Source organism: Lissotriton helveticus, chromosome 11, assembly GCF_964261635.1.
Source record: "Lissotriton helveticus chromosome 11, aLisHel1.1, whole genome shotgun sequence".
NCBI lineage: Eukaryota > Metazoa > Chordata > Amphibia > Caudata > Salamandridae > Lissotriton > Lissotriton helveticus.
The window spans coordinates 791042129-791056438 of NC_136072.1; positions in this window are offsets into that span (position 1 = coordinate 791042129).

The window sequence follows — 14310 nt, forward strand, 5'->3', positions numbered from 1 at the left end:
CTTTTTATGTGCACGGAGCCCACTTTTATACTTAAAAAAAATACTTTGAAGTTGCAGCAGTTTCTGCTGCTGCTCTGACTTTTCTTTCACGGGAGGTTTACCCTGCTCAGTTTGCCACCATCTACCATGTCGGTGCCACCCCAGTGCCCCTCCCTCCCCTGGGCTTTCACTTGTTTGACACAGTAGCCTGGATTTTCGCGGGAGTCTCGGACATGATCAGATGGGAGCTATAGGGTGAGGAAATGTAGATGGGCAATCCTAAATCTTTGGTGACGCTACTCCAAGACTAAAGGGAGTGCAGATTAAATATCGATATGTCGGCTCTCCCAACAGGAAGCATGAAGGCCTGCAAAACAGGTAGAGTTTCTCTGTCAGGGCTAGTTGCTGGACAAATCCATTGTTATCAGTGTTCCTTTCTCTGGACCGCGAAGCTAGGATAAAAAGGCTTTTCATTGTTTTTTATTTAATCCTATCATCTAGGCCGCAGTGGCACTTTAAAACAGTTTCCATTCTTTTGACTGGACCTAAGTAATTGTTTCATAATAAAGATGGTGACTCAGTGTGGCATGTTTGTAGCAGGAGCACTGTTCCCGCTAATTGGTGCTCGACTAGTCGTGGCAAGATTTGTGCATCCCCACCTGGTATTGAGACTGTGCGCACCTCTCTACCTCTTAAGCCAGGTCGGTACAATATTGCCTGCTCGTGGTTCAGCCTGTCCACCGAGACTCTCACAGTGGGAAGAGACTGGGTGCTTCTCCTTTTTAGGTCTCGCGACCTATCAATGCGCGCAAGCGCATTGAGCGGAGCGAGAATTCAAGTGCTCGAAATCCTCGTCAAACCAAGGGCTTCTTGCGCTGCGGTTTTCATTAAGTTCACGTGAATCACGTGACCAAACAAGCACGCGCATTCACGGCCGCACAGCACATCAAAGGGCTTTGCCCAGCGTGCGCTCTGCGGCTTCTCCTTCCCTAATCACAGCACATCAAAGGGCTTCGACTTTCAGTCGCCACTGTTACTAACCTTGCACATTATTGCATGAAAAGCGTTTCACCAATTCAAAATGGCCGACACCTTTTGATGCCTTCCTAGTCAATTCATGTTTAGTTACTTTCACTCTGTCAAGCCCCTGCCCTCCCTAGGCACCAACCCCTTTCACTATAATATCGCACTCTCTTCACTTCAGTTTCCCGGCCGCTCTTGCGCACGCACCACTCGCGTCTTTTTTTTTTTTTTAACTGCCGTCCAGAGTGAGCTTCTACTGTAAGTAGGTTGTTTTACTTTACTTTATTTGGCTCTCAATGTCTGGTTAGTCTTTACACATTTGCTGTTAACCACACTGCTTTAATTAATAGTCAAATCAGCAACTGAGACTTTTCATGCGCAGCACTCTCCTCAAGGCGTGACTTCAAAAGAACAGCTCGCAGCTCGCTCCGCTTCCCTTTTCACTTGCGTGCTGTTTGCTCTGTCCCGTTCCTCTCCAGCGCTTAAGGCACCAAGTCTTTTCTCACACTGCACTCTCCTTACAGCGTGACATAAAATAACTCCTCACTCTGGCTCGTTATCCACTTGCGCTTGTGACATCGATTTATTTCCGACGCAGCACTCTAGTTTCTTTGTGACAATAAATCAACGGTTTGCTGCTCGCTCTGCATGCCTTTTCCACTGCGCTTATGGCACTTGATCTTGGACATGCCATACTTTACATTTCAAATTTAAGCTGCGCAACAGTTCAATGTATGTGTGTTCTTTCCAACAGTGCTACAATTACATTACGCTGCTCGCTTGCCTTACAGCTGTTTTTTTTTTTTTAACGCGACAGCTTTCGTCAATTAACTGTCCGATTTCTTTTTTATTCTGGATCTGCGCTCATATGCTAAACTCCCAGCTGTGCTATCCTTACCATTTGCGTTTCAATTCCTCCACTTCACTGCATCGTCACGTAAAACACTTATCTCTGCCTTCTTGCCATTTTGAATCTCCTTCCTTCTTCGCAGCACAAGTCTTTCGGCAGTTTTTCCTTTGTCCACATTGCCCGCAGGGTGTAACGTGTGTCTTCCCAGTCAGCTTAGACACAACATTTCAACCTTTCCCTGCCGTTGCTCCTCACCTAAGCTGCTTTACACGCCGATTTGAGTTCGTGTTCGGGGTTTTAATCTATCTCTGACACCATGTTATGTCTAGCCAAGCGTCGCCAAAACTGTTGTAGTTCAAAAAATAAGAGGTGATGGATTCATTGGTAATGTATCTCAGAACGTGAGTCTCTTGGCGGTGATGTAGACATTTTCGCATAATGTCATCCGTATGTTGTATGGCGTCCGTTGCTTAATTTGAAAAAGTAATTACCAACACAACTATTGATCATCGCCCTCCTACCGGTGTGACTATTCACATTGTATATTGAAGTATTAAACACTGTTGCGGTGCTCAACCGACCCATCCAGAAGCTATCGGTGAGCTTTACATAAGCTGCATTCACATTACAAATGTTCAGTCATTTTTTTTTTTTTATCCAGGGAAGTTCTGTGGTTTGCCCAGAATCACAGGATGTTGAGGCAATGCCGTCACTGGAACCTGCTCCCCAGTTCTGGCAGTAGCGCCTTATCCATTTCCCCACTCCTACCCATTCCTCCATACAAAGGTTGAGCATAATGTTTTTTTTTTTTTTTTTAGCCAAGTGGCACACAACGTGCCTGCAAGTTAAAAAAACGCTGCACTATTGTGCAACATGGCTAACAAGCACTGGCGTTGCCAATAGGTCTCGCAGTAGGAAAGTTGGAGCTATTGCTTTTGTAAATGACAAAGCCCTTTATTTTTTTTAAATGAAAAAAAAAAAAGGCATTGTTATTTGCAATTGTAATAGCTCCAACTTTCCTACTGCGAGACCTATTGGCAACGCCAGTGCTTGTTTATATATGGGGACAATCGTCAACCCTCTCCAGGATTCTGGGATTTTGTTTAGGAGTCTGACTTCCCAGAATAACGGTTTCATAATAGTAGCCCATTCTATCCTCTTTTCCTTGAAAAGAGCTGGCGGTATGCCATTAGGACCTGGTGCGCCTTCTTTCCTGCCCTTGCAAATCTGTTTTGTTATTAGTGTTATTTGCTGAGTGGCTGATGCAACCATGATGTTTTTGGGTAGGCCTTGCTCCCTCTTATTCAGGGACTCCAATGAGGGCGTTGTAGAGTCAGGCTCTATGTTGTTGGATTCTTGTGCTCCTGCCTGTTCCAGGTGGTTGTTGAAGTGGCTGGAGAGATAGTTAATCCATGACTGCTCCATAATATGCGAGCCTGGTTCTTTGTATTGTGGACGCAGAATCCTGTTCACCGATTGCCAAAAACGTGCGCTATTACTGCTTTTGGTATCATATAGCAGTTTTGCCCATGTTTCGTTTTCAGCCTCTTGTTTTATGTTCCATTTTATGCGTTTGAGTTCCGATCTTTGTTCTCTCAGCTCTATCTGAAGATTTGCATTCTCGGCAGATGATCTTAACTTCCATAAGGTCGAGTTATTTACTTTTTTTTGTAGCCTTAGTTGTACTCTCTGTCCTCTTTTTAAGTTGGTTTTCATGCCCTCATTGTGAAGGTTGCTTTTTGTGCCCGGCTTGGTTGCCAGATCTCGTAGCAGAGATTCAATATATAGTTCCCAATGTTGGATATGCCCGGCCGCATTTGATTGTAGTGTGTTATGTAATTGAAGGGCAGTTTCGGCCAGCGTTGTTAGATTGGTTGGCGTGCATTTGAGCCTTTTTTGATTAACGGAATGAATCGCCCCTATTGTTTTGTCTGGCCTAAGTTCAGTGGGCGTATTTGCAACTAGGTATTTATTATTATAAACACACCAAAATCACCCCAATCCAATGCCATCCATGTCCTAAATGATGTTTAAATTCAAGAGACCCCACAGAAAGACTTGGCCCATGCACCACTGAGTACCCCTGGTCATAATGGATGAAGGCAAGGCAGACTGGGTTGAGGCCTATGGCACAAAGCACACTACCTGGCTTCAAAATGGCCCCTAGACCCCCACCCACATGGCCAGGCCCTGGACCAGGCATCAAAATGGCCCCCACCCACATGGCCAGCCCCTGGACCAGGCCCCAACAACACCCAAAAAATCGATATAGACACAACAATCACCCCAATCCAATGGCATCCATGCCCTAAATGATGTTTAAATTCAAGAGGCCCCACAGAAAGACCTGGCCCATGCACCACTGAGTACCCCTGGGCATAATGGATGAAAGCAAGGCAAACTGGGTGCAGGCCTATGGCACAAAGCACACTGCCTGGCTTCAAAATGGCCCCTAGACCCCCACCCACATGGCCAGGCCCTGGACCAGGCCTCAAAAAGGCCCCCAGCCACATGGCCAGACCCTGTACCAGGCCTCAACAACACCCAAAAAATCGAAATACACACAAAAATCACCCAAATCCAATGGCATCCATGCCCTAATGATGTTTAAATTCAAGAAACCCTGGGGGGGCGCTAGAGGGCGCACTGCGGAATGGCTGGCTCCTGAGACAGCTCTGCCGGGCGGGTACTCGATAAGGCTTATAAACCCGTAATGCGGACTTGAGCAGAAATAACAAACGCTGATTTCAGGATCGTAAGAAGTCAGGAGAACTTTGGGAGTGAGCGGACTGTGCGAAAATGCGGGGTTAAGCTACAAATCGCGATCGAGGAGGATCACTCAAGAACGGTCCAAAATGGCAGCGCCAATACCGTAGAGCGGTCCGGAGATAATGGACGAGCGGAAACCCCGAGATATTGCCCTGTAAGGATAACATGCGCTGAGCAAAGCGGAATGGCAAGGAGCGTTGATATAATCATGCAATAGAAACGTGTGCTGAGTATTTACACAGACGCTGTGCCTCTGTTTATACGAGACAAAATGGCGGACGGCTGCACCGATGCATGAAGATATATGCAATAATAGAGAAGCAGAGCCTGTGGTGCTGGCACATTGCAGCAATTGGCACTCTCCCCATACTGCGCTCTATGTTCTGAACTGAGGCTGCACAGCTACAAAGGGCTATCTGTGGCGCGAGTGAGTGATGGAAGCAGCGCCGGACAATGCCTCATGGTGCACTGCAATCTGATGGCTACAACTAATGGCCATATATAGCGCACACACTTAAACGGCATGTAACCACGGAATACTCGCTTCACTCCACTTGACGCTGCGCCGACACTGTGAACCTGTGCCTCCCATATGCAACGCGATCTCCACGCCTTCCCCCCAGATGTAAAGCGGCTGACCGGAGACGACTCCTTTCCAACTCTGTGTGGTGCCCCTTCAGTCCTATGACTATTTCTACACTGGCTGCCAAATATTGGACACTACTGATGTGGATGTAGCGTAACGCGCAGGCATTTCGACCGCGTATTATAAATGGCCTGCAAGCACTGTGTCATTTGAGGTGGATTTCTCAAAGAGCTAGCTGGTCTGCCGCCGCTGCTTAACGCCGATCACACACTATATTAGCCATTAAAGTAATGGGGTAACCCATAAGGTACTGGGCCTGGGTATCAGTCAATATTAAACAACAATGGTCCGAGACTGCTATATTTTTAAGTAAATTGATTTAATCAATCCCAAGTCCCACAAGTTAGGAGCACATACACATTGATCAGCTTCATCCAATTTATGCATGTATTTATGAAAAACACATAAAAAAGGCAACAGCATCCATTTCCAAATGCAGTACAATATTTTAATCTATTGTCTCAACCTCAAACCAAGAGTATAAAATTCAAAATTCAATTTGCAAGTCAGTACAAAATATAGATTGCCCCGAATAGAGCGTGCAGCATAGCAAAGGGTGCCAAGAAATTGTGAGGTGATTGAAGAAGAAAAGGGGAGAAAAAATCAAAGAGGTGACATAAAATTCAAATAATTTTTAAAGGACAGTACCGGACCCACAAGTAACCGATCTGCATAACCTAGCCACTTAATTAATGCAAAAAAACTCTCTCCTTCTTAACTTAAGACAAAATTATATGTCATTAATATCTGCACATAATTGTAGAGAGAAGAATAGGTGGTCCAGGTTTTTTAATAAGGTGTCGACGTTTTGACTCGTCTTAGGGCCTTGCGGTTAGTTATGCCTGGGATAATACACTACAAATACTTACACCAAACATACTACCCACCACAGCGGCTCTATAGATATGGTTTAATTGCAGACTCGAAATGTAAAAGATGCCAAGTGGAATATGCAGGTTTTGTCCATATTGCATTGAGTTGCCCAAAAATAGCAGACTACTGGATTAAAGTAACAAGATGCTCAGTGATATGATTGCTGTTCCTATCGAATGTACAATGCTTTCATGTTTATTGGGTCTGGTACCTAATGTAAAAGCAACGAAACGTAAATTTTGTGTAATAGCACTGCTACTGGCAAAGCGCAGGATCTCATTTAGCTGGAACGGATCAGGGGCCCCAAGCATAAAGCAATGGATTGTGGACCTCATCTATTGCAAAGACACCCTCCTGACATATGAAGAGGAACTTCCGGCGAGTTCAAAGCCAAAGGTCTACTGGATATATCTTGCTGCATACTTGAAATCGCATCAGATAGACTAACACACATATACTGTGCTTCATGTATATGTCTCCTTGAGGGGTTACAACGTTGCTGTACTTAGGCGGGAGGACGAATGTTGTTGTGCAACGGTCGATATTTTTTTTTTCTCTTCTCTTGTTGACATATTATGTTTGAAAATGCCAATAAAAACAATTTTTTAAAAATTCAAGAGACCCCACAGAAAGACTTGGCCCATGCACCACTGACTACCTGTGGGCCTACTGGCTAGTGTGGCTTTAACACGCACCCCAAAATAAAAAAATAAAAAATCCACATAGATAAAACAGTGAGCTATTCAATTCCATGCCATCCATGCTGTAAATGATATTTAAGTTCAACAAAACTCACAGAAACAGTTGTATCAGGCACCCATGACTAACCCTGGGCCTACTGGATACTGTGGCTACCCACAATATATATTTTGTGAAAAAGTTTATAAATTGTAGTTGCAGCAACTGCAATGCCCCAAACAAACAACACCAACTTACTTGTAAAATCTCAACTCCAAAAGTGATCCAAACAAAAAGTCCTCAAATACAAATATCCAGCAGCAGCCACAAAGAGTAATCCTTCCAGCTCCAGATCCAAATGAAAAGTGACCAGGACACGGACAAAGCACTGGGAGGAGCCTGCTGGACAGGAACAGGAAGTTGGAGACTCTGGGGCACTTCTTTCCTCCCAACTCCCCAAAAATGCACTCCTTGCACAAAAAAGTGCAGCCAAATGTCAATCTGAGGAGTTATTCTGATCCAAATCATCAATTTTAGAAGGTTTATGCTGACAGTGATAGATTTCTTGTGCGGAATTGCAATTTTTGCGATTTTGGGAAAGCGAGCTGTTCAAATCTCCCGCCGGATATCAGCTGCGCGTCGCATCTACATGTTCGCAATTGTTTACTCTTGCGCTGCGTGATCGCGGGCCCTTATGACGTATTCGCGTTCTCAAAGTCTCGCAGTGCAAGATGGCGGGTCGCTATGACGAACACGCGGTCGAAAAGTCTTGCGCAATCACGCAGCCAGATCCAAAATGGCGCAGCGCACGCAAACCGGGAGGAAAACAACTTAGCGAACTTAGAATCACGGTAAGTCAACGCCGCGCGCGCGAGATTGTATTTGCTAAAAAATTCCGCCAACTTGCGAATTGCGAATTCTTTGACAATTTTGCGCAATTCGTGGACCGCAAAATTGCCAAAATATAGCAAATTACATGAGCGGAACGAATTTTCAGCCAATGCTTAATACTAAGGATTTTCTGGGTAGCCTGGAGAGCGTGAAATGGGAGAGCGATTTCCTTCTGATAACATTAGATGTACACTCACTCTATACCATCATCAACCAAAAGCAAGGACTAGCTGCCTGTTCTCACTTTCTAAAGAATAGGCACATCAGGTACTGGGAGCATAGTCGCATGATCTCTGAAATGACAGAATACTGTCTAACTAACAACATTTTTCTGTTTGATAGTATTCTGTATAGACAAACCAAGGGAACAGCAATGGGATCTTGCTTTGCTCCCAGTTTTGCCAACCTGTTCATGGGCCTCTGGGAGGAGGAGATCTTCTCAGACAAAATTGTCATCAGTAACCTGAGCATGGTAGAACTGTGGTTCAGGTATATTGATGTATGTATGTATGTATGTATGTAAAACCTTCTTGTAGAGCGCAACTGTCACCCGAAGGGCATCCTGGCGCTTGTGATCGAGCAGGTCCTACACCACAGTTAAAAAGCTTTGTCGGAAAGAAAGGAGGGTCTATACTGGTCTAGGGAACAGATATGTTTTTAATTATTTTTTAAAAGACAGAAAGTTTTCAGCACCCCTAAGAGACCAAGGTAAATCATTCCACAGCTTGGATGCCGTTAAGCCAAAGGAGCGGCCCCCCATTCGCTTTCTTCGAACCTTAGGAACATTAGCCAACGAAGCAGAAGCTGACCGAAGGGCTCTGGTGGGAGTATACCAGGAGAACAACTCCTGTAGAGGTAAAGGCCCCAGTCCATGCAAGGCCGAAAGGCCAGGCATAGAGCCTTAAACTCGATCCGCTTGGGGACTGGAAGCCAGTGCAGATCTCTAAGTGCCATGGAAGATGAGTCAGAGCGTCGACGGGAAAGTGCTAACTTGGCCGCGAAGTTCTGTACTCGTTGTAGTTTACCTATTGCTGTGATGGGTGCCCCCAGAAGCAGTGCGTTGCAGTAATCCAGTCTGCTTACGATGACACTGCGCACTACTTCTGGTCTCACGTGGGCAGGGAGCACGATGACTTGTTTATTATATGGAAGGGCACACAAACTGAAGCTAATGAGTTTATAGAAGAACTCAACAGGAATGATCATAATATACAGCTCACAGGCAACATTAGTAACAGTAGTGTGGAATACCTTGATGTCAGAGTGGAGATCAGACAGAACAGTATACATACTTCTTTATTCCTCAAAAGCACGGCAGGCAACAATATTCTTCATGCCCTCAGCAGTCACCCTGAATAACTCAAGTGGAGTATTCCTTACGGTGAACTGCTGAGGGCAAGAAGGAACTGTAGCAGTATTGAGGCATACAGAACAGAAAGTACCAACATGATTGAGAGATTCAAGGCCTGGGGTTATCCCACATGGGTACTGAATAAAGCCATAGACAGAGCAGAGGGTATAAGTAGAACTGACTCACTCGCTGATAAGGTACCCAGTGAAGAAGTCTCATTGGAATCCAGCACCAGGGTTATCATGACCTACAACTCTGACTCAGACAGTATTAGACGCATCCTAGCACGCAACTGGGAAACACTTAAGCGACAACAGCATAGGTTACACCATCTCTGAGAGACTTAAAATCACCTTCAGACAGGGTAGGAACATAAGAGATATGTAGGTACACAGTGACATCACCCCGAAGCAAGATGTGGGAGTACATGATCTCACAGGGGTCTTTCCTTGCGGACATTTCAAGGCCTGTTTGACCAGCAATTTCCGTAATTCATTTACTCATGGAACCGGTAAAAAGACCATAACTCAGTTTCTGACTTGTAGCACCACTTTTGTGGTTTATGTGATTGAATGTCCCTGTAAACTCCATTATATAGGGAGTACCAAGCTGATGGCGAAAAAGAGAATCCTAGAGCACAAACATGCCATGCCATCACTAATAAAGATCCTAAATATCCAGCAGCACGTCACTATCAGGACAAACATTTCTCGAACTTCTCATTGATGGAGTACTTTATACTCAAACAGATCTGGCTGGATCACAGAGGAGCAAACAGGCTTAGGCAGAGAGAGTCAAAATACATTGTTAACTTACAAACCAGGGCGCCATGGGTTCTGAAGCAGGATGAGGAACTTGGAATACACTTCAGAAAAGAATAGATTATCTCTCTATATCCATAGACATATTCAGTACTACCATCCATATGTCTTCAAATTGTTTCCGACTTGTCTTCCTTTCTTTTGTCACTTATAAATGTTTATTCGACATTTCCATGTGATACTGTCCCTCAGGTATCTCTGCTATGTTTCATTTTAACACATTTGTCTTGTTTCTTTTGCAGGGGGGAAGGAAGGGACCTATCCACTTATAGGGGTCACCTAACCTTTTCTTCTAAATCCCTTTTTGAGATCACACCTTTTGAATACATCAGCACCGGATTGGGGGTCGCAACACAGCAGAATTGTAGTATGACTGGTCTGTGTTTTTTAAGTCAGATTTCTGAATTCGGATTCTACAGGCTCTGGAGAACACGTACTGTAGTGTGTTTAGTAGTGTCACGCACATTGCGCGGTATTCTGGCACCGACACCTGTGGATCCAATGCAGAGCTTATCGCTTGACATGTCACACTTAGTAACACATGTGCTGTGCGTCCCTACTACTTTAGAGCACCATGCAAACTATGTCCCTTACCCTGCAAAGCGCAAGATAACACGCACCTTGGTGCTTGTAGCAGTACTTCACGCACCATACGTTGACCTCTGGCACCGAGAGTGCAGCACTTCCTGCGTGACAAGCCGCACTGAGCCATACACGCACTTCTCGTTCCAATTATTTAGAGTACCAAGTGAACTTCACCTTAGTAAGACACGCACATAGGCTGCAGGGGCCAAGTCTCTATACTCATAGACATGCCCACCATGGCACATCTAAGGAGTATGCGATCACCTATGGGATTAGGCGCTGCCAGGCATGACGGGATTTCCAGACATATTGCAGCGCTCACCCATGACTCCAGCATTTGAGCCTACCCGCTGCTGGGGTGATGCGACAACAGCACCATATCACATTGAAGAAGCTTACGACTACGTGTAACACATGTACTGAGCGGGAGATATACCTATTGGCCAGACAAAACACTGTGTTTCTTCCTTTTCACCGACTAGCCACACATTTATCACTGTTCGTTTGAGTCAACATTGATGCACAAGCCGAGCGCTTCTTTATCTATGCACTTACATTCGCTATACATCAATTTAACCATGGGATTTTATGGACCTTCCCACGTATTCATGCATTTGGGTTATGTGATGTATCATTAGTACTGTGGCATGCATTCACCACTCTAACATGGCTGCCAAATGCAAAATACAATGTCCTTTGTTTATGTTGCTGATTTCACGTCTGGTGTTAAAAGACGTTTTACTTTTGTGCACGTAGTACACGTGATCAAGGCTGTGGATACAGTTGAAACGCGTTGTGGTGGAATAAACCTGGTTGCAAACTAACTTGGATTGTGGATGCTTGACCCTGAGAGATTGTCTTGTGTGGATTCTACTGCCAGCGCGCTCCGCTGGCGTGTGCGCCACCTTCCACGGGTGTCCGCTGTCAGGAAGAAGCAATGTTGGGTGATATATATATATATATATACATACATATACCATTAACATTAAGGGACCTATTACGATGTCGGTCGGAGTTTACTTCGACCAATACAGATGTGGAAATGGGATCGACCGACCTCCGGTCAGCGGTTCTGTCTGCCTGATTACAAAGTGACCGAACACTGTTCGGTCTCATACTCCCATTTCTCTATCAAAGCTTATGCTAGAGCCGTAAACCGGACGAAATACAGGCTCCCATGAAGAAATGGGGGGGTAAAACCCTGCACCCTGTGGCAGGCACCTCCTGATGTCTGCCACTCAGTGCAGGGATTTACAGGGAGGCACCCTAGGTACCCCCCTTGGCCACCAACCTAGGCCTGTAGAGACAAGGGGCCTTGCTAGGGGCCCTCAAATATGCTTTCTGATAGCCTTTCCATGTCAGAAAGGCAGGCACGGAAAGGCTGTCGGAAACCGACATCGTAATCCCGACTGCAGAAGCGCCAACCATAGGAGTTAGGGTGCAGGTCTACTGGACGTAAGACTCCGAGAGCCGGTCGACCCACCTCCGGATGACCGGCTGGTTTACGTTCCGACCGCCAACATCGTAATTCGGCGGTCAGACCGCAAACTGACCATGTTGGTTGGAAAGCCTCTGACCGTGGTTGGGCAGCTTCTGAGTAGCGGTCAGAGGCTTTCCGACCTACATCGTAATCAGGCCAAAGTTATTTAAAAAACAAACCGTTCTGCTGGACAGAGACGCTGGGAGAAAGAACTTGGTTGATCCCTCACAGATAAGGAATGGCGCGATATTTATTATAGGGCCCACCACACCGCTAGGAATATGGCAAGCAAGGAATCGGCAGTTATAATAGAGTATTATTGGCACCTCACTCCTGCATGGCTTCATCAGGGCAAACCCCGCCGTAGCGCCGTATGTTGGAGGGAATGCGGGCAAGTTGAGACACTGACACATTTGCTGTGGGAGTGCCCTGAGGTTACGGACTACTGGACAGAAGTGCTATCTGACATTGAAACCCATTTTGAGACAGAGATCCCCCGCTTCCCCGCTTACACCTTATTGGGCCTTCCCAACGCTCTAACATTTCCACTTAAATCGATCAGGGGAAAACAAATGGGACTGGCGATGGGGGCAGCAACACAACACATCCTTTCCCTCTGGGGTTCCACGAGGAAACCTACCCGCACAGGTTGGCTACACAGGTTATGGTACATAATGGGCATGGAGAGGATACAAGCGACTATTACCCAGTCAGCGGACTCCTTTATCACTACCTGGCAGCCTTTCATTTCCCTTCTGGCTGGAGAATTCACAGAACTCACCTGTCCGAAATATCTTAGGGTTCTACGACTCACAGATGTGTTCGCCAGAGAAACCGGCTCCACGAGCTATTAGCCTCGCACATGAGAGAAGAGCAACACACTGAACTAGGCACGGCGACACACTGGAGGGGGGGTTGGGAGGGCTGGGGGGGCAATGTTGGGGGGAGGGGGAGGGGGCAGTAGGCAATATGGACAGTTATATGCATCCTTGGGAATTGGACCACCTTTACCCGCTCACACGGACACAATCATCTGCCGGCTGGTAGATATGAACCCCCGGGGCGGGAGGTGGGGGAGCACGATGCGGTATGGGGACTTAGCCAGTCAGAATTGTAATGTATGTATTCTTGCTGATAAAATGAATAAAATAAATTTAAACAAAAAAAACCAAAACGTTCCAATTAAATAAAAACATTAAACAACTTAAAATTCTTTATATCTAGTACAAATTATTTTACACATTGAAAATATTAATAATCGACCAATATAACTCATCAATACAGACGCAAAAATCTATGCGAAAATTCTTGCGAATCGTTTATCTCCTGTGTTACCCAGTTTGGTGTCGCCTTATCAACATGGCTTTTTCCAAGGGAGAGACACGACTGTACACGTAAATATGGCTGTTACTGCTTTTGATGTGACTAAGGTGTGATCAACCCCACTCAGTATGATTTTATTAGATGCTGAGAAGGCATTTGACCGAGTGGGGTGGGACTTTTTGTGGGCCATATTAGAAGCTTTTGCCATTAAAGGGCAATATGTAACTTCGATAAAAGCCTTGTACGATAAACCTAGTGCTAAAATGATGTATGCGTGGTTACAATCTACCATTGTTCCGATTCTTCGGGGCACCTGGCAAGGGTGCCCCTGATCACCACTTTTATTCGCTCTCTATATAGAGCCTTTTGTCTCAACTCTCCAGAATCAACAGCTAATTCGCCCACTTCTGTTAGGGTATAATTTTCTCAAACTCAACGCATATGCCGATGACATACCAGTGTTTTCAACGGATCCGGGAGGTGCGCTGCAAACTATAACAAAGGAAGCACGAGAGTTCGTGTTGGTTTCCGGATATAAACTAAATATAAATAAAACCCAGGTTCTTCTGAATTTTAAATCAACTCCACCAATACAAGGCTACATACCTTGGAGTAAAGATGGCGGCACAAATTGAAAGAATAATCCCTCTAAACTATGAGACACGTCTGAAAGATACGGCTAAACTGTTTTATTAACCCTGAGAGAAGTACCTACTTCCATAAATGTATGTTGGGTGAAGAGAGTAGTCAGTTTTTGTTTAGAACTAATGACCCAAACTATTTTAAAAGGGTTAAATTTAAGACAGCCCGAGATGGTATAGCTTAATGGTGTGCTATTTAACTTAAATATGAGGTGCCACTACTACATGATAAATTCCCTCTCTGGTATAATCCAGGGCTGCCAGAGATATTCCATGATCCTTTAGGTAAATGCTCACGGGCTAACTTGTTTAGGTGATCTTTACGATCACAATGGTTTTATCACTTTTAGGAAAATGCAGATTTTGTATAATTTAACGGATAATAAGCAATTTAAATACA